Raw genomic sequence first — 20,443 nt, 5'->3', positions numbered from 1 at the left:
GTTGAGGGGGTGTAGGTGACGTCACCGGTTCCGAAAGCTGCAGTGGACTTGATTATGGCTGCTCCAGTCCTGCTCCAAAAAAACATGGAAGGTATGTTTAGGGGTCAGGTGAGGACAGGGAGGATTGAGTGTCTGCAGCCCAGACTGGCACCAGGCAGAAGTCAAGAGGAGGAGACACTGTGTGCGTCAAGAGTGAGGAAATTAACAGCAAGTGAGTGTTGGTGCATTGGTGCAGTACAGGAGATACTGACACACACACACACACACACACACACACACACACACACACACACACACACACACTCAGAAAACAAGGTGCAAGAAGGCAACTTTGCTCGAGTCCCAAGTCAGTCTGAAGTCTTGAGGCACAGGTCTTAAGTCTAAATGTAGATTACCAAGTGAAGTCCATGTCATTAATGTCAAGTCCCAAGTCTAAATGTAGATTACCAAGTGAAGTCCATGTCATTAATGTCAAGTCTCAAGTCTAAATGTATAACAGCAAGTCAAGTCAGAACAAATCAAGAGTCCAGTATCAATTTAATATCTTAAAGAAAACTAAATATCTAGGACTTTTCAATGCAATATGGTTTTAATAGGATAAAAACTTGGTAAGAGCATCATGAGTTTGATTTCTATAATCAGTTTCAACTTCAAATTCAATAATTCCATACAAATTCAGAAAACAGAATTTAAATTCAGTCGTCTGCTGGAACAAATCTCATCACTTTCAATCTAAGTCATTTACACAAACACAAGATCTCAAGTCAAGACTTTAGAAACCTTTTCCAGTCATCAAAGTACAAGTCAGAGTCAAGTCCCAAGTCACCAGAACCCAAGTCAAGTCAAGTCTCAAGACTTCTCTTCATGCATCAAGTCAAGTCTCAAGCAATTACAATTGTGAGTCCCCATCTCTGTGTATTAGGGTGCGAATATTGTACCTTCAGACATGGGTTCGTATTTGCAGCCTCGTCACCTGGACCTCTAAAGTGACACAAATGTACGTACTTTGGTGATTTTGTTCCTATATATAATGAGTCTCTTGCTCCCTGTACTTGGACCCACAGACAGTATTGTCTCCAGTCAGCTGTCGGTTGAAACAACGAGCTCCGCTGCCTCTTGCTGCAACAATGAGTCCAAACTGTTTGTCAAAATATCTCCAAAACAGCTGTTTGTGGCTCCACAGTGAGTTGAGAGAAAACAGAAAAGTTGCAAAGTTGCAAAGTTAAGTTAAACCTGCAATGAGCGATATCAGACCTTATAACCAATCCTGAAGCTAACGTGTACTATATGGAGATTTCATTGAGACATAATGATATAAACCAATATCCACACAGCAGCAGCTGTGTTGCTGTTTTCTCCTCTTTTCTAAAGCTTGTTGTCAAATTCCGCTCCTGAACGAAGCTCCTCCCGCTCCATTCAGCAGCTTTTCATTTTTTAAAAACTAGCTTGTCTCCTCCCACGCTGTTTAAAAGCGGCGCTCTGCCCCTCCCATCCCTGAAAAAAATTATCATAATGGCGGAATCGATGAAGCGAGCGAGTAAACTTGTTAAACTAGTGAACTTGTTAAACTAGTAAACTTGTTAAACTAGTGAACTTGTTAAACTAGTAAACTTGTTAAACTAGTAAACTTGTTAAACTAGTGAACTTGTTAAACTAGTGAACTTGTTAAACTAGTGAACTTGCTACCTGCCTCTTCACTTGTCATGTGGGACATGTGACCTTCAGCAGGAGAAAGATCTGTCAAAGTGAGACTGGTAAGTGACGACACTTCTCAGCAGGTATGTTTAGCTTAGCTATTGGCATTTATCCTTCCATTTGTCCTTGGTAGGCCTCCGTAGTGCAGTGGCTTTACTGTGTGTTATTTACAAATGTATTGCAACTTTCTGTCGCCCTCTAGTGGTCAGAAAATTTTGCTTATTGCAGCTTTAAGTTAAAAATTAGCTCTGATTTCATGACTGTTCCTCCATTACGCAACTTTCACTAATCAAGAACTCACAGAACTATTTTGGACGGTCAGATCAGATTGTAACTGAGTGGAGTGAACGGTGCGGTGCTGCTGCTTTCCGAAATACATCGGTCGCTCTCCGTATCGTTTTCACAAACAGCTTTTTTGGAGATATTTTCACAAACAGTTTGGACTCATTGTTGCAGCAAGAGGCAGCGGAGCTCGCTGCTTCAACTGACAGCTGACTGGAGACAATACTGTCTGTGGGTCCAACAACTACAGGGATGGAAGAGAATAATTATATATATCTCCAAAATCACCAAACTTATCCTTTAAGGACCACTAGTGTGCATGTGTGGTAAGTGTACCTTTGGGTGCAGCAGAGGACCTAGACTGCACCCCTATTTCTGACAGTGTGGTCAGGAGAACAAACATCGAACTCACTGGTTCTCCACCTTTTTTGGTTCTTGACCCCTTTACTGTCTGGAAAACAGTTTATTTTTAATGCTGACATCATGCTGCACCAGGGGGCGACATAAAAACTCTAACCTATAAAACATCACAGTTTTTTACAATCCATGTAAGCAAAGTTCATAATACATGGTGGAGCATCTTCATCTTCATCTTCATCTGTCACTGGACCAGCGATGTTCTCCCCCACTCATCTGTTCCATCCTCCTGTCAGTGTTTGTGTTGTCAGATAAAAGTTCAGCCTCTGTCTGCATACAGGCCGACACTGTGAACCAACCAGAGGGTCAGGGACTGATTTAGGGAAACGCTGAAAAGACGTGGAGCCAAAGGTGATCGAGTCCCAAGTTCAAGTTCTCAGTGCGCGAGTCTGAGTCATCAATATTCAAGTCTGAGTCATCAATATTCAAGTCACAAGTCATCAATCCAGGACTGAAGTACTACAGCACTGCCAGCCACAACAAGGACACCACTGAAACCAATTAAAACATGCAACAAAAACCCATCTGGCAGCACTGACAGGGAACTCTGCACTGAATCAGCTGCAGCGAGTCTGTAAACGTCTTGAAGATCACAGTTTCTGTCCGACTGACTGACCGAGTGGAAGTCAGTCACAGAAAAGAAAAGATCCACAGAAACACATACGGATGTGGAGCATGTTTTGCACCGGGCTCTGAGTGTTTTCAAACCCTGCAAAGACAGGGAAGAAAAACTTGGATCGGTGTAAACAGTATAAACAGGTAGAAATAAATCTCTTCTGTTTGCCCCTGTGATTCTGGACATGAATCTAAATGCCAGTAAGCCTCCCGCCCTGCGTCCTGACAGTGTTTACGTTGTGCTCTGACCCGTGCCCGCCTGTTTACTGTGTCACTACCGGCCAGCATCGTTTTGATCCGAGTCCCGGAAGACATGAAGGCGTGAAAAATACAGGCTGGATGTCTGGATTTCACATTTCAGATTCTGTGAAATCTGCACGGATGAAGGAGCCGCGGCGCCGACCTTCGCTCCCTCCGCCGCCTCAGCAGTCGACTCACATCTCCTGTTGGGTCACTTCCTGTCCCGCAGAGATCTGAGACTCTGCGTCGTCCCAGAATAAAAACCTGCAGAGATATTGGTGTTTTTTTAGGTAGCAGGGTCAGAAATTAAAGGAGGTTCAGGGGGAAAAACACCCCTGAATGTCCATAAAATGCCAGTGAAATTAAAAGTGAAGGGGAAAAATGTCCTTTATTGCCTTCAGACCTTCATTTCTTGATTTAATTTAATTTTGATTTTGGTGTTCAGTATGATTCATTCAGTCATATCACTCTATAGATGAAGATTATTCTCTACAGCGAAAGTAGTAGTCATATGTAAACAATGTGAAAAGAAAATGCATGTGTATCTGGACAGTACGACACTATTTTTCCATAACTTTCCAAACGTTTTAGTGTAGTTTCCAAATTTTTCAAGACCTGGAGATCACCAAATTCTTTTTCCAAACCTTTCCAGACTTTCACCGGTGGAGGAAAATAAGATTTCATCCTGTTCGATTTGTTGAATTGTCAAAAATTCACATGTTTATGTGACTTCTGTCCCTCATGGGCCACCATAGGTGACTGGTGGGAGCCTGTGACTGCAGGAATCTTTCTAGTGCATTCTGGGAGAGAAAATTGGAGCAGTTTTTGATCAGAAAACAACCAGGTGTGAAACTGTCTCTGAGTGCTACTCTGTTTATGTGATGCGATATTATGATTTGAAATAAACACATATTTGTGGTGAAAAGTTTATTTAACAATATGAAATGCAAATTCAGAGTTCAGTGAAATTGCCCCTAAAAAGAACCAAAATCCTTCTAAAAATCAGATCAAGGGGTTAAAAATGTCCTGTGAAAAAAACAAAAAAGGGAACTTTTTCCCCCGGCAGGTCGCCGTGTTTCCAAGCGTCGGCCCATTAGCTCCCACAGTCACTTCAGGATGAAACAACACACTTCTGATCCATCGGGCATCATCAGTCAGACGCTGATGGTCTGAAGTTTAGAAAAACAGCTTTGTGTCTGGAGGGTTGCTATTTTCAGTATATCCATATGTCTATTTCCAGACAGCGCTCCTTTTTATAACTTTTCATAATTACATAAACTGTGTCAGTATCTACTTTACAGCTGCGTTTAGCTGATGCTCAGGAACTAAAGGAGGCTCGGCGCAAAAATGCCTTTGAAAGTTCATAAAATGCCTGTGAATTTAAAATGAGGATGCAGAAAATGCCCCGATCATTAGGAGTACACTTCTCTCTTCTGCATTTCATTCTGTTCACTTTCTGTTCACAAGTCTGCAGCCTGAAGCAGTAGGAAGTGTCGGCTCCACGCAGCCAGCAGGAGAAGAAAATGACGACCGACACAAACCACTGCAGCAACAAACAATAAAACAACTAATATGGTAAAAAAACACTCAACTCAACAATGGAGGGGAGAAAGATGGACGGGTTGGGGATAGAGAGTCTTCTGCAAGTTTCCAGCAGTGGGAAAGAAGTTAAAACAAATCTTTGTGGTTCAAATTGAGTGGTTTTTTTTTGCCAATATGCAATGCAAATGTAGTATTTCATAGCTCAATAAAATTGCCCCCAATAATGACCAAAATGCCCCTAAAAAAAAGTGAATTCTTCCCCTGACTGCCCTGCAGAGTGGCTTCTCTTCCACAGGACAGCTGGGTGTTTCTGGACACCTGAGCTGCTGGGGATCGAACCTGTGACCTTTCACTGTCCTGGAGAGATGCTGTGACGCCGCCTCCATCCCCTGAAGCTTCAACATGCAGCAAAACACCAGATGGACTCCCGTGAACCACCTGACAGACCTGAAGCTGCCACCCGTCCCTCCGGCCAGCAGAGGGCGCCACATGCATGAGGAATGGGTTGGTAACAGAAAATGAGGCTGATTTTTGCCATGTAAGGCAATGAGTTGAGAAAACTGCACAACTCTCAGGCTTAAAGGTCCATATTCTCCTCTTTCCAGTGTTTTATTTTGTGTCTTGAGGTCCATTCAAAGCTGTGTGTGTGGTGTCATGAACCAAAAACACTCTCAATCCATTTTCATTTTCCAGCATCTCTCTGAGCCTTACCAAGAACAGGCTGTTTCTGTCGCCGTGTCTTTAAGGCTCATTAATATTAACGACCCTCTGTTCCGATTGGCTAACCGCTTCGAGAGTGAAACGTGAAAACTCGCCGGTAATAAACAATGACAACCGCTCAACCGCTTTGAAAAAAACACTTTGTTAGTCTATTATTTCTTACAAAAATGATAATGAGCGAACCTTTGTGACGCCACAAAGTTACGGAAGTCCAAACGGCTCGTTTAGAGGCTCGCTTTTCTAATATGGATTGTGTGGATTTAGTTGGCGACCGTGCGTTTTGATACTTTCACCATGTTTAGATAGACCATCCAACTCCTTTATCATCACAGAGGCAAGGGGAGTCCTGCTTTACACCATGTAGGACCTTTAAGAAACCTGTTCAAAACCCTGTTGGTTAAACTCAAAATTTCATTGTGGTGAAGCCAACATTTTCTTAGTTGCTGAAAAGTCAACATTTTGGAGACAGACACGAGGTTTTCAGCCGACAGAGACGATATGTCGCTGTTATCCGAAACAACTTACAGAGACGTTTCTGACGGTGAAGACACACTCGTCGCCGTCGCCCCGTCTGTTCGTCCGCTGATGGGCCTTTCTGCGCTGAACTGACCAGCAGCAAACAAGTTAGGCTGTGCTTTGTTCAACTCATCAAGTTTCTTTTTTAATTTATTTTCCTGCTGTATTGTAGCCTTTTAGCCTGCTTTTATGGAACTGTTTACATTTATTTATCCCAGCACATGACTGTTTAAGGAAATGTCATTGTGAATTCACGTTAACGTCTTGGCTCAGTGTGTCCGCTGGGCTCGCTGTTTCGACAGGACAGAAATTATAATTTTTTCTTCCACCGTGACGATTCAGCTCCCATCTCTCCCTGCTGCCTCTCTCCCCCAGATCTGATTGGTTTGTCGTGCTGCGAATATCACGCTCATTTGCATTTTATTGACTTGAGCTCAACTTTTTCACCACCTCGCTCGCCCCGGTTCGCATCTCGAGATTTCCCAGCAGCGCTTTGCCCTGGCCGTTTGACTTCACAAGAGAGCAGCGCGGTAATGGTTTGGCTAAGCGTCATGTGATCAGGGTGACGCTGACACACACGGTGCAGTGTGACCTCATCAGCCTGTTCCTGCTTGAAGCCTCTTGTGACCGCGAGGTGAAGTTTGGCATTCCTCTGCACTGGCACACGGCGCAGGAGCAGGCAGCCGAGGGTTTTCTCTGCAGGTCCGAACCTGCTGAATAACAGCCAGTCAGACAGTCAGACAGACAGACAGACAGTCAGTCAGACAGACAGTCAGTCAGTCAGACAGTCAGACAGTCAGACAGACAGACAGTCAGACAGACAGACAGACAGTCAGTCAGTCAGACAGTCAGTCAGTCAGACAGACAGACAGTCAGTCAGTCAGACAGTCAGACAGTCAGACAGACAGACAGTCAGACAGACAGACAGACAGTCAGTCAGACAGACAGACAGTCAGTCAGTCAGTCAGACGGTCAGTCAGATAGACAGTGGCAGTGTGTACACTACGCAATCTGGGTTGGAAGAATGAAACACGCAAATGCACACACACACACACACACACACACACACACAAACACACACACACATACACACACACACACACACACACACACACACACACACACACGCACACAGACAATTCATATACAAGCTGAGTTTGCAGATTTAGTTTTAATCATATAAACATTCAGGGAGGCAGAGCTCCATGGAGGCAGAAACAATCTCACTGGTTGAGTTGAACCTCAATGAGCCGAAAGAACCAGTTTTTCAAGATACTGACATGTTGTTCATTGTGTTATTATAGTTAATTAGCCTGAAAGTCATTTTAACTGTGACATCTTGTCAGCGGAGCTAAATATAAAGAAAAATATGAATTGGAATGGCTTCTTTTTGTTATTCATTCATGACCATGGCATTCTGTCAGCTAGCTTACCTAGACAGATACTGTACATGCAAACAGGTGAAGTGAGAGTTCTCACTTCTAACCACTTCTGCCTTTACTGAAAATACCTTCAGGCGGACTAGACTGATTCTCTTTTGGCTGGGAGTCAATGAGAGAGATTCAGACGCGCCATTAAATTAGTAAAAAACATTTTGTTTAGCAGCTGCATGTAGTGTGGTGGAATGTGATATCAACATATAGACCTATTTATGATGTTTCTTCATTAATTATTATATAGTAATAATAGTAATTATAAATATTACAATATATCTAATAATTATTATTCATTAATAGAGGATTTCCCCGCACAAGGTTTCCGCTTTATTGGGTTTCTATCGGCTGGAATAACATGTGAGCATCTTTCCTCCTTCTCCAGTGTCTTTACTATAGGCTAGTAGGTAACACTTTACAATAAGGGTACATTAATTAAGGGTTAGTTATTAACAGTTAACTAATGTGTCTGGTAATCATTTACTAATGGTGTTCATGTTAACTAAGGTATTAATTTATACATTATTTAATAGTCATCTTTATAAACTATTAAATAATGTATAAATTAATACCGTAGTTAACATGAACACCATTAGTAAATTACACATTAGTTAACTGTTAATTAAGGGTTAGTTAATTCTTATTAAGCATTAACTAACCCTTATTAAGCATTAACTAACCCTTAACTTAGTGTACCCTTATTGTAAAGTGTTACCGACTAGTATGGCTAGTTTGAACTTGAACTTAGCATGGATAGTTTTTTTTTTCAGTTAGTAGCAGAGCGCTAGGCTTCATAATAGATTGTCTTTTTCACCGAGCTTCAGTTTAATCTTAGGCTGCTTAGCCAGCTACGCTAACCGCTCTGTAAAACAATCCAGTTACCAGTTCGCTAACTTGGGCTCCAGACAGCTGTGGTTCTGTGGCTCTGCCCATTAATGTTTATCTCAGCTATTCAGGTTATTTCTGCCTCCAGAGCCGCTCTGCCTCTCAGAAATATTTGGAGAACTAATTGTGTGTTCATGTGCTATCAGATCTATCGGAAAAACACATTTCCTGCCCTCCAAAGTCAGATGATTAAGTCAGAAACTCTGAGAAAATTTTGCTACCGGAGTTTCCAAGTTATGACTCAACGGTGACCGTTAACCTTCTCGACAAGGCGAAAAATAAAGTTTTGTGTTAGTGGGCAATAAGAAAATACACTTGCTGCTTTATTGCAAGTTTGTTGTTAGCCAGAGTAAAACCTGTTTGGATGAAGTTCATCAAATTAACTTGTTAAGCTGCAGTAGGCCGACTTGGAAGTCCCAAATGTCGGACCTTCCCACCAGCACATGAACGCACCGTAAAACTCCAGTGGATGTGGTAAATTTGCCGCCAAACAGACAGGAAGCGTCCACGGGCCCAGATGTGTGTCACGCACACGCAGGCTCATCACATGAATCACTCAGCCGCACGTTGGAAATATTAATCATCGACTGGTATTAATGAGAGCCTCTTTCCACTTTAGCCTCCTCTCCAGTTTTGACAGCTGACGCGTAAACAAAGCGGCGCGGCACGGAGCTGACATGTCAGGTTAGCTGTGCGGCGGCGATAGAGGCATGGCCTAGCCTGTTTACCACATCTCTCATTACTCTGTATTGTCTGTCCTCCCAGCCCGCCGCTTTAGCTGTCACTCACTGACAGACGCCTGGGGAAGGGGAAGACTGCAGCGCTAACCCGGCCCACCCGCCAAACACTCCCACACACATACCTGACACATACTACACACATACATGAACACACACACACACACACACATACTTAGAACCGTACAGGTCCCATATCTTGTAGTTTGTGGAGTTACTTTGTTCTCTGTAAGGGAATTTCTGACGAAGATAATTGATAAAAATGCTTTTCCCTCGCTTGACCCTGAGTCTTCGGGGTCACAAAATGGCGCTCGCCCATCAAGAACTGAATCAGGAGACACTGTGTAGTTTACTGTTCATTTAAATGAACCGACCCACTATTAATTGTCTCGTCTGTGCCTATACCTTATGTTGTCATTTTTCACAATATCATCAAAGTCCATATATCCCCAAAATCTGCACAACCACAACAGGTAATTAGATAAATCAATTATAAAACAGTACTATAAACTACTATATGGGGAAATTAGACCATAACTGAAAAAAACAAAAAACACAAATTTAAATTTTACTTTTTTTCAACTGGAAAATCACTGCAGCTATGAGAATGAAAGAAAATAATATATAACAAATGTGCAAATCGGCATTTGAAAGGTTATGCGACACTTGTGCGATCTTCACAATTCAGAGTGCAATTCAGATTCCTCAGGTTTATGTCACTGTGGATGTTGGACTTCATGACACTGCATCAGAGAAAAAATGAGAAATGTCCTGAAAATTCAGTTCACAAGGAGGAAATCCAGCCAAAATTCACTAGCCACTTTTACTATTCTATCAGCCAACTAGACTTTTAGACAAATTTGGAGACAATATTTACCAGCTACAGCCACAGTTTACCATAGTAAACCATAGTAAACTGTATTTAGACGGGTGCTGGTGGTAATTTCCCACCCTAGGCAAAAATAAAACCTGAGATAAAGTTAGTTTTCTATTTTGACACACAGACACAGATACAGACCCCCCCACACACACACATGTACACATATTGCACACGCACAGGCTTGTATGTACATATGCTGCTTATATACACATAAGCATGCACACACTTCATGGAGAAAACTGGTTTGTGAATAACAATTTCCTTGAGTCTGCATTGGTAATTACAGCCGTCAGTGAAACTCTCTGTCAGCAGGACAGGCTTAATCTGACAGGAGCGAGGAGGAATGTGGGGAATGCAGTTTTCTGACCGGTGAGCTGGATATGAGCTCCGGCTTTTCATCGCTCCTCAGTTGAACTTATATGGACAAACAAGTCCATTTGGCGGTCCGAGCCAACTGTGACCGTTTTCGGGCACGGCCGGCGTCAGCCCGTCGTTTGTCTGGTTGTTTGTTATGTCTGGCGAACCGGCAATGTGGGGATTATGAATATTTTCGGGCCTCAAAGCGCCACAACAACATGACAGACAACAGAGAGGAAGCGCGATGGTATCGGGGCGGCCGTTTCCTTGGTGGCGTGGTCGGTGTTTGTGTGTACTAAACGAGGGGCATTGTGGGAGTTTCTCCTGACCTGCGGGTGAACCCGGTGTCGGTGATCTCACCTGCGGCGGCCGGTTATCTCCTCCCCTGCGTGACTCAGATAGCAGAGGTAGAGCGAGGACAGGCGGCCCAGTGTCTCCACGCCGCCCCCTTCCCCTTCGCCCCTATGAACCCAACACTGATCCGCCATTTTGGTGCCTCTCTTGGTAGTTGCGTTGCACCAGCAGTATCTCTAATGCAACCTGGAGGCGACTGGCTTTGTTCGCCGCTCCGCGAGGCCGCTCTGCAGGCGAGGGCCGCGGCCGCATCGGTCGATCCGTATCTCAGCGAGAGCAACATGCACACAGCCACATTCCAGCGGGGATTTGCAGAGTGGATCGGGGAAACTCATCTAAACCAAGGATTAAAAGTGTGGGCCTGTTCAGATGCGCTGATAGTGAAGCCCAGATAACGTCAGCGCCGCTTGGCCACGGCTACTTTGCGTCACTCTTGTTTTGTGTTGCGTTTCATGGGAACGGCTGGTGGAACGGCTGATGGCATGTGCGGCGGCGGCACGATGAGCCCCCCGCCGCTTCCAGAAACGCATTAGTCACTTAGATTTTGCTATTTGAAACCTCCCAAAAAACGCATCTATTGGCTCCTCAGTCGAGCTGGAAGCCCGTCACTCGGCTCGGGAACCTTGTCAGAGTGCCAACGCTTGGCAACCCTATCGGATAATTAAGAGCGGTCACGCCCCACAACCCCCCTGTTCACCATACCCTCTTATCCACCCCCCCCCCCTCCCAGCCCCCCACCCCGATACCCCCACCCTCCTTGGCAACAGTATCCGCTCCGTCGCCGCTTCTTCCACTTCTCCTGCCAATCACACTTACTCCACCATCTGCCTGGAATGGCACTGATAGAAAGCGCCCTAAAGTGCTGGTGCGGAGCCAGAGCCGGCTGTCTATACTCTAGATAATGCTGAAGACGGGACCGGAGGAGAGAGAAAGGCAGATCCTCTGGAGGCCGGACCAGCGGCTCTTTTCCCCAGAGCCTGACAGACAAGCCGTTTGCCCTCAGATGAATGGAACAATGTGAGGAATTCTCAGTGTGTCGGCTCAGATCAGATCGCTGTGTCAGTTTGGGCGAGAGCGCTGCAGTGCGAGCGAGTTAAGGCTATCAGTGGCTCTGTTCCCCCAAAATCACGTCTTCCCCCTTCACTATCCAACTCCTTTATTTGTATTTGATCACTGTCTGGGCTTGGTAATAAAAAAAAAACGACTCCCTGCCTTGACTTCTCTGTCAAACACGATCCCCCTAGGGAGAGACGAATATTTGTTCCATCTTTTGTCAGGACGCTCTGACCTTGCACTCGTTACAATCGGTTCCTTCTAATCTTGGTGATCTAGGAATTTAAGATTATTCCATGTGGCACGCAACACGGTATCACAAAAGTTATGAAATGAGCACACACTCTGTGTTTTGGACATTACGTTCCTCCAACACTAAAGGATTAAAGCATGAATTGGACACAACATTTTCACAGTTTCGTCATGTGGAAAGGTTAGCTAACGGTTAACTTCAGGACTATACAGACATTTTGGCAGTTTGGCCCATAGGTCACCTTAGCCAATATGTGATGAGAGGATTGGCATCAAAATCATCTCTGTGTCTCTGGTAGATCGCTCTGTCCGGTGTGCATGCTAACGCTTTAGCATACAGTATGTTTATGTTTAGTAATCGTCGGCGACTAGCACGATCCTGAAAGTGAGAAAATGAGAACTTGTAGCAGGCTGGATAGTTCATTTTAAAGGAATTGGTAAAATAGACATAAAATTAGATGAAAAGATGAAGACACTTTCAATGGCAGAAGATCTCTCTTCCCACGAGACTTCGAGCGTAACTTGTTTACACATAAGTGAGTGAAGTTAGCCAGACAGCTAAAGTTTTTTGTGCTGTTGATTTGTAATAAACTTCACTAATGATGCAGATTGAGTTTGCTTGTTTTGAGTTATGAATCTACAGAGCAGAGAATAAAAACCAATACCAATTTTTGATTACTAAAATGTTAAAATTCATACTTTGGATGATGCTAGTCACCTATGATTAAGCGTTAGCACGCAGGACAGAGCAATCTACCACAGACACACAGATGATTTTGGTGCCAATCCTCTTGTCAGATATGGCTGAGGTGACCAAAGGGACAAACTCCCAGAAGTCTGTGTAGTCCTTTAAGAGTGTAGAAATCACTGTCTGAAAATGATTACTCAGCCCACAGGAAACATAAACCATCTCGGTTTACGCTGTCAAACACGTACTTTTGTACCTCCTATTATTTGTCCTCTGTCACCTTAGCCCGGGCTAATCCTCCCCCCTGTCCTGTCTTCATCTCAGATTTTTGCATGACTGCCTCGCTCACCTTTCTTCTCCCCTATGGATGAACTTTTCAACCCTTCAACTCTGCCCCTGTCCTGGGGGGCCGGGGGCCGAGTCCTGAAGGGATCCACATCTCTCTCTCTCCCTCTCTGACTGTGACCTTTTAAGTCTGTCGTCTCACATACACACCGACACACCCAAGCCGTCATGTCACCTCTTGCCTGGCTGCGAGTCCTGCGGCCATGTTGGATACAGCGAGACGCCGGGTCCGACCCCTGGGAGTGACAGACGAACTAACACTGCCGACAGATGTGCGCTCTCTCTCTCCGTCAGGAACAAGTTTGCACGCAGAGGTGAGGAAGATTTCAGGAGAGTTCAACCATCTGTCGATTGAAAATACACATTCCAACCACGTGCACCAACACAACATCTGTCATTTGGTGGACGCTTTTGTCCATAACACCTTACAGTACCAGCCAACTGCATGTATTTTTAGTGTGGGTGTCCCCAGTGGGAATGGGACGCCCCGCTCTGGAGGTGCCACAGGTCGGCGCTTTGATGAATAGTTATCGTAATGCACAGTTACAGCAGAAGAAGACATTTTTGCATTTAAATTTATTGTTATCAAAATAAAGAGGCTCCTGTCTGTAAAAGTGTTTTGTCAACTGCTTGAGTTACTTCCACTTATAAAGAAAATTCAAGTTGCACACTCTTCTCTAGTTTCGTGCACGAAACTAAAAGAAAAGATAAGAGTGTGTCACTTGGAAGTATAACAAAAGCCTCATGTCTCGCTGGGTGTGTGTTCTTTTTACTGAAGGTTAAATGGCTTGAGTTACCCACTATCCAAAAAAAACATAATTTGTTACCCCCTCTAACGAAGTAGGAAGGAGGTCGTGTTTTCACCAAAATGTATTTCAACCAACAGTTTGACAGAACATAGAGGATGCATATATTCACCATTCTCTACAACTAAGCTTTTCTTACTCAAAAAAGTAGCAGATACTTATTTTTATTCAAAATCACACAATTAGCAGTAAAAGTACAGACTTTTTAAAGTACTTAGTAAAGTAGCATTACTCTAAAAATCTAACTGTAACTAGAGTAGCTGTCACCAGTTACTTTTAGGGTTTAGATCAATAAGGGCCTTTTATTAAAAATATGATCGGTCGTCCATCTGTTATGATGGATATGATGCAGTTTGATTGATTACATATTTATTGATCAATACTACACTGGTTGTCTATGGGACGCTCTTAACCTGGACTGATTCTAACAACTAAGCTCAATGTTTGATTTCAACATTTTGATCAGATTCCACACAAGCATGAATATGTTTTATGGATAGTCCAAAGACTCAAAAATTGCCCATAGGCATGAGTGTGTTTGTGTAGTATGGTATATGATGTATGTAATCTAGCAAAATGATGTATATGATGTATATGAAGTATGTAACCTACATGACATAGGATGTATATGATGTGTATATGTAGTATGTATATATATGATGTAGTATGTATATGACATGTCCTGTATATGATGTAAAGCCCTTTGAGACATGCTTGTGATAAAGGTCTATATAAATAAACAACAGTAGACTAGACTAGGATATGTTTTTGTGTTTTTGTCATTTTGCATTGAGTTCCATGAAGATGAGGTTGAATGCATGAAGGCACTTTTGCCTAATTTAATCCAACCGACTACAGAAAACGACTCCAAAATGCAAAGGGGGGCGTGGCAGTGGGCGTGGCTTCTCACTAAAAGGCATATAATGTAGGGAACAGATTCACGTAACACCGTCAAACTTTGTGGCCAATCAGCAGACAGAAGAAGTGGCAAACCCTCCATTATTGGTCCAATCAAACAACATGGAGGCAACTGGCCGCTAATTTTTGGTTCCAGTGATTGGTCATGTGGTGTTGAGATAATCAGATCAAATGATTAACAGTGTGTAGAATGTGAACAGGCAGATCTCATGTCACATTCAGGTCCAGTCAGGAAAATGTGAAACAAGTTGATAATGGAGCATGGAACTGCACCATCAGTGTCCCATCATCTCATCAGTGGAGAGTTTTAGTGTCCCATGATGCTCTAAATGCTGTTTCAAAGGCTTTTCCACCCTGATGAGAAGATAATTCAGGGGGAAACACTGACTATTTGTAATGGTTTTAGCATGAAAATCATCAAATTGAAAGAACGCCAGCTTCAATCCTGAAAACAAATATCGGTATCGGCCTTGAGAACGGCACATCGGTCGCGCCGCGGTCACGCCCGTCAGGTCTCGCTGTGTTCCGGGGGAATCTGAGGATGTCTGCTGGATCGCGGCGTTGTGTGTCGTCGTCGTTGAGGCCTGGCGCCGCTCTGTCCGGCGAACACCGCGCCGCCGCCGCTGCCTCCTCGCTCCTTTATGTCGCCTTTATTTCGCCTTTCTTCTCCACTAGAAATGGGCCAACGCCCCGAGGGCCGCCGCCACACAGAGGGAGAGAGACAGAGAGAGAGAGAGAGAGAGAGGGGCGAAAGTGGAAGAGAGAGAGAGAGAGCGAGCAAAAGAAGTGACAGGGAGAAAGAGAGATAATGGGGGGAAAGAGCGAGAAAGAAAGAGCGAGAGAGAGAGCGGTGTAATTTAAAACTTGGAATTAGTGTGACGCAAATTGGGGTTAGATGTCAGGAGAGAGGAGCGACAACATGGCCGCCAGCGAGAGAGCGCTTACTGTACTGCGCTTTACACAGATTTCCTGTCAGCTCTTCATACAAACCGTATTACATAAAGACACGCAATGGGAGACGGGTACACACACACACACACACACACACAACACATATACACACACAGCAGGCCAGACACACACACACACACATTAAATGTATTACATTGCACAAGAGCCCGCAATATGAGACAGATACACACACACACACACTTATTCACACACTTACTTATTCACGATGTTCAATCTACTAGCAAGATGAAAAGGGCAAACCACAATCACGCACACACACACACACACACACAAAGTGAGCTGGATACACCTTGGATCGGTGTGTCAACTGAAGACTAACACGGGGAAAGGGAATAGACTTGATGCATTCACACACACACACACACACACACACACACACACATCAATGTTTAAACCCTAATTAGTTTGCTAGTTTCTCAGAGTGGCAGAGGCTGCAGGCGGCGTGCAGCAGCAGAGTAATTAAACAGGTTTTGATGCCGAGTTGACTGCTAGCAAAGTGTCTGTCATCAGTTATGATGGGAGAGGGCCATTCTTTCTCTTTTTTTGGGGGCATTTTTGCTTTCATTTGATAGTTAAAGCTGCACACAGCAACATTTATATTTATAAAAATCCACCTGTCTCAACAGCCAAAATCGCAAAGTAGGGCTGCAGCAGAGCAGAGCGTCCCATCCACACTCACTGAGATGCCATAGATTCACCATAACAAATTAAGTCATGGGAAATGACAAATCCAAACTTCAGACTGTCTCCTAAACAGCAGTGAGCAGAGAGAGCTGACTCACCAGCTCTCTCTCTACCTCTTTGATATTCCAGCAGTTTTAAAATGATTTCGGTTTTCCACTTGTTCAAACTGAAAGGTTTAATAAACATAAAGAAAGAGATTCACTTCAAAACAATTCAGCAGCATGACTAGTTTTTATATATTGTCAGAATCTGCTTTGTCTGCGTTCCTTTATGTGCTAGAAGTGATTTTCAGACTGTTCCTCCAGACAATGGCAGTGAATGAAGAGAGAAAAAAAACACAATTCTCCAGTCTCCTCTACCGGAGCAACAGATCACAGAATCACTGAGTTTGGGGTTTTATCATGGAGGAAGAGACACGACCCAAGACACTACCAGAGCTACACAGAGATTTAAGGCCATGGCTGGTTTAGAGAGTCTTCCTCAATCTCTCTGGATTAGAGCGTCACCTGAAAAGTAAATGTAGTGCTGTAACATTAAGTTATGGCAATACACTCCTCAGTTATGTCAACAAGTCCTGATCTGGTCAGATCCCTGTATAGAGGCACAAGGGAGGACTGCACACACACACACACACACACACACACACACATATATACACACAGGGTTAGTGTCAATGCACATAATTCAAAATGCAGGATCTTCTATGAACGTGCCTCATACCGCGTTCACGTCATGGCAAAAAAAAGTGCAGCAACAAATACTGACACTTTTTGTCACCTCAGCATTTTATATATGTCTTTGAAAACATTTTGCATGTATCTGTTAAAACTCTCAAACAGCTAGTGTCCTTTTTAAAAGAAAGCAAGCAAATGAAGTCCTGGGTTGACAAAATGATCGCACTTTTACAGAGTGAATTCTCTGTATTTTAGAGACATCGAACGATTAACTTCAGGTCTTTTTTTTGTAAAATGTATCAATAGTGGTTAGGAAAAAAAATAGTGTTTATGAAGAGACGCTCTGCCATTTCTCATCATCTTTCCTTTGCACACATAAAGGACGATGAAGGCAAACTTTCCTGAAATCGAACCACAGTTGAACCCGTCACTGCATACAGACTTGCGGCTTCATATTGTTTGTTTATTTACACTCCACACAAGTGGGGGCGCATGAAGATTAAAGAGGCAACCGTAACCTAGAGAAACCAGAAATAGTGAAAACAAAAACTCAACAACAACAGTAATGGCTGCGGTGAAAGAGCAGCGAAGGCGTCTGAGGGAATATGAAGGTTTAGAAGCTGTTTTAGTTTACTGCAGAAAAGGCAAAAAGAAGAAAAAGGAAATGGTGTGTTCGCCCGCTAACTCAGGAAAGGAAAAAGAGACGCTTTCCCACAAGGAAACACAACCAGTCATGTGATATTTTGCACCAATTGCAGACAGTCACACTGTGGAGGCTAGTTGACAGATCGTAGTTCGAAGGCTAGTTCATCTTTACTTATTTTTCCATAATCATTTTCCTTTTGTTCATATGAACCTGCCGACCTTCGTCCCAGCAAGTAAACGCCTCCTCTGCTCCACCCAGCAGAAAACACTGACAGACAGCAGGTCACCTTCTCCATCAGAATACTGCAATATACATATAACACACACACACACACACACATACACACACTCACACCTATACACACACCAACAGCCCATGTATCCATACCCATATCCTCCGCCCAGGCAATCAGAGAGAATGGGGTACGATGAAGAAATTAACCCCGTTTAATGGAGGACAGATGGATGGATGAAAAGAAGGGAGGAGGAGGGGGGGGGGGGGGAGGTGTGTGTATGATCTCACTGCTCATCCTAATGAATACATAAAGGCGTCTCTCGGAGCCCTCCTCGTCCCAGCAGAGCCGGGGCATTATGGCGGCGCGGCGCGTCTTTGTTCTTCCCGTAGACGGGCGACTGTGAAAGCAATCTGTCCTGTAGCGAGCCGCATCCAGCAGCCCGGCCCTGATAAGGAGACCTCCGGCCTCCCCGCCAGGGCCTGGTCCAGCGGGCTAAGCTTCGCCTTTCTAATCCCCTCCAAAGAAAAAGAAAAAAGAAAAAAAGAAATGCTTTGATTATTTGCTGACCAATAAAGCCCAAAGTGGGAGTGGAGGAGGCGGCGGAGGCCTTGATTGGCACGTTTATTGGACGCCGTTTATCAATGCTGGTGATCTGTCCGGCCGCTTTAATAACGTCCGCGGGATCAAGTGCTCGGGGGTCCGCTTTGTGTTTTTTGTTCGGCCTTTTCATTCTCTTTCTCTTTCTTCTCTTCTATCGGCGTAAAAAACAACTACTTAGAGACGGAGGGGCTTTGAGTCGCGGCTAATCTCGGCGTGTGGAGAGGCTCCGGGTTCAAAGGGCTACAAGGTGCCACTCAGACCGGGACGCCGTGGCAGGTAAACCGTCCGGCATCGGGGCTCGGTCCAAATCACAGCCACAATGGCCTAATTATGGCACCTCGCCCCCTCAAACCCCCCCCACAATGCAAATGAACCGCGTAGGTTTGGGCGAGATAGCACCCTCCCTTTAAGCTATGCAAAAATATTCACGATTCCAAGCTGGAGAATGAGGAGAAAAATAATAAGATATGAAAAGTAGGAGAAGAAGTGGGGGGAAAAAAATTATTATATTTCGCCTTGCTGGCTGTATATTTAGGCTGTCTGGAGTGTGCTGGGGATTTGTTACCGTCTATCACCTTTTTCTTCACTTCAGGAACATTAAAGCCCCCCCCCCCCTCCCCCGGCCCTGCATCATCTTCCTCTAATTAAAGTGTTTGTTGTCACCCTCAGATCCGGGGTGTGAAATCAAGTTAGCAGTTTATGTAAGAGCCGTGGCGAAAATCAAACACTTTGTTCATCAGAAAGACAGGGACTTCAATCACTCCGAGCTGGGATATATGTTCCCATTGTTGACTTTGCTATCTGCATGCTAAGCCAATTTTCTACTTAAGTCTCCCAGCTTTTAAAAAATGTTATTTGGTTCCCTATGTGGTCTTAATTCTTACCCCTCGCTGATAAGCACAGCCACGGCAGGCCGGGAAAATATAGGCCCAATTATAGAGGACTTTAAATTCCAAATTATTCTTGGGAGAATGGAAAAAATAATTTTAATGAAAAAGGAGGAGATGTATTTTGAGGTCCGACGGTCCATTTCACAAGCCTCCGCCCCCCCTTCCCCCGTCGACTCGCCCAGTGAGTTTAATACTGCGACCCAAAGAGGAAAAAAAAAAACTAAAATTAAAAAGCATCAATTCAACCCAGGAATCAGCTGATATCTGCACACTGTATATATTTCTTGCAGTCAAGTATATACACCATCCATGTCTCTGTCATAAAACAAGGAGGCAGCAAACTAACCTTAATTTCAATGATACAGATGATGTAATGTACCCTCTGGCGGCCATCTTGGAGGTCTTCAGCTCTGTGAACAGCTGACTGTGTTTCTGTCGTCTCAACAGAATTGAACAGACGGTTAATTTCTGTCTGTTTCTGACTGAACTGATCATTTCATCACTGATCCATCTGATTGATTTAGTGTTTAGATAATGTCAGCTTGTTAGCTAGCTAACCATAGTATCTGGTCAGCTAACATCACTGTCTTGTTGTTAACACATCTGATTAGCACACTAGCTAATGTATCTAGCAGCAGCTAGGGTTAGCATGTTCACATTAACATCAGTGTGTTTGCTGGCTAGTTAGCTAGCTAACAGTTTGTTCAGGTTAACTGAGCTGACTCTTCTCAAGCTACAACTCAGAGTGTTTTGGAGTAGAGACTAGGGCTAAAGACAAGACAGTTTACTGTGTCACAGTAACCAAATCCACCTTATCACACTATTCACTTTTACTGAGAACGTTACTGAATGGATCTACAGCCACACCACAACAAGCTGCATCAGCTGCTCTCTGTTTCTAGCTGCTTGGTAGAGATTTAGTTTATTAACTAACAGCCAGTTCTCCGCTGTTCCTCCATGATGGCGGCAGACTTGGTTGCTAGGAGATTTGTGATGCCACTGCGAAG

The 20,443-nt window shown here is 44.0% G+C and overlaps 1 protein-coding gene across 1 annotated transcript in view; it reads left to right on the top strand.

The window, feature by feature from the left end:
• Nucleotides 1–20,443, top strand: part of vps54 (VPS54 subunit of GARP complex) — a 112,848-nt gene that overhangs the window by 66,494 nt on the left and 25,911 nt on the right. The gene's annotated exons all lie outside the window — the stretch shown is intronic.

This window comes from Centroberyx gerrardi, chromosome 3, assembly GCF_048128805.1.
Source record: "Centroberyx gerrardi isolate f3 chromosome 3, fCenGer3.hap1.cur.20231027, whole genome shotgun sequence".
Classification (NCBI taxonomy): Eukaryota; Metazoa; Chordata; class Actinopteri; order Beryciformes; family Berycidae; genus Centroberyx; species Centroberyx gerrardi.
This window is presented reverse-complemented; position numbering and strand designations above follow the sequence as displayed.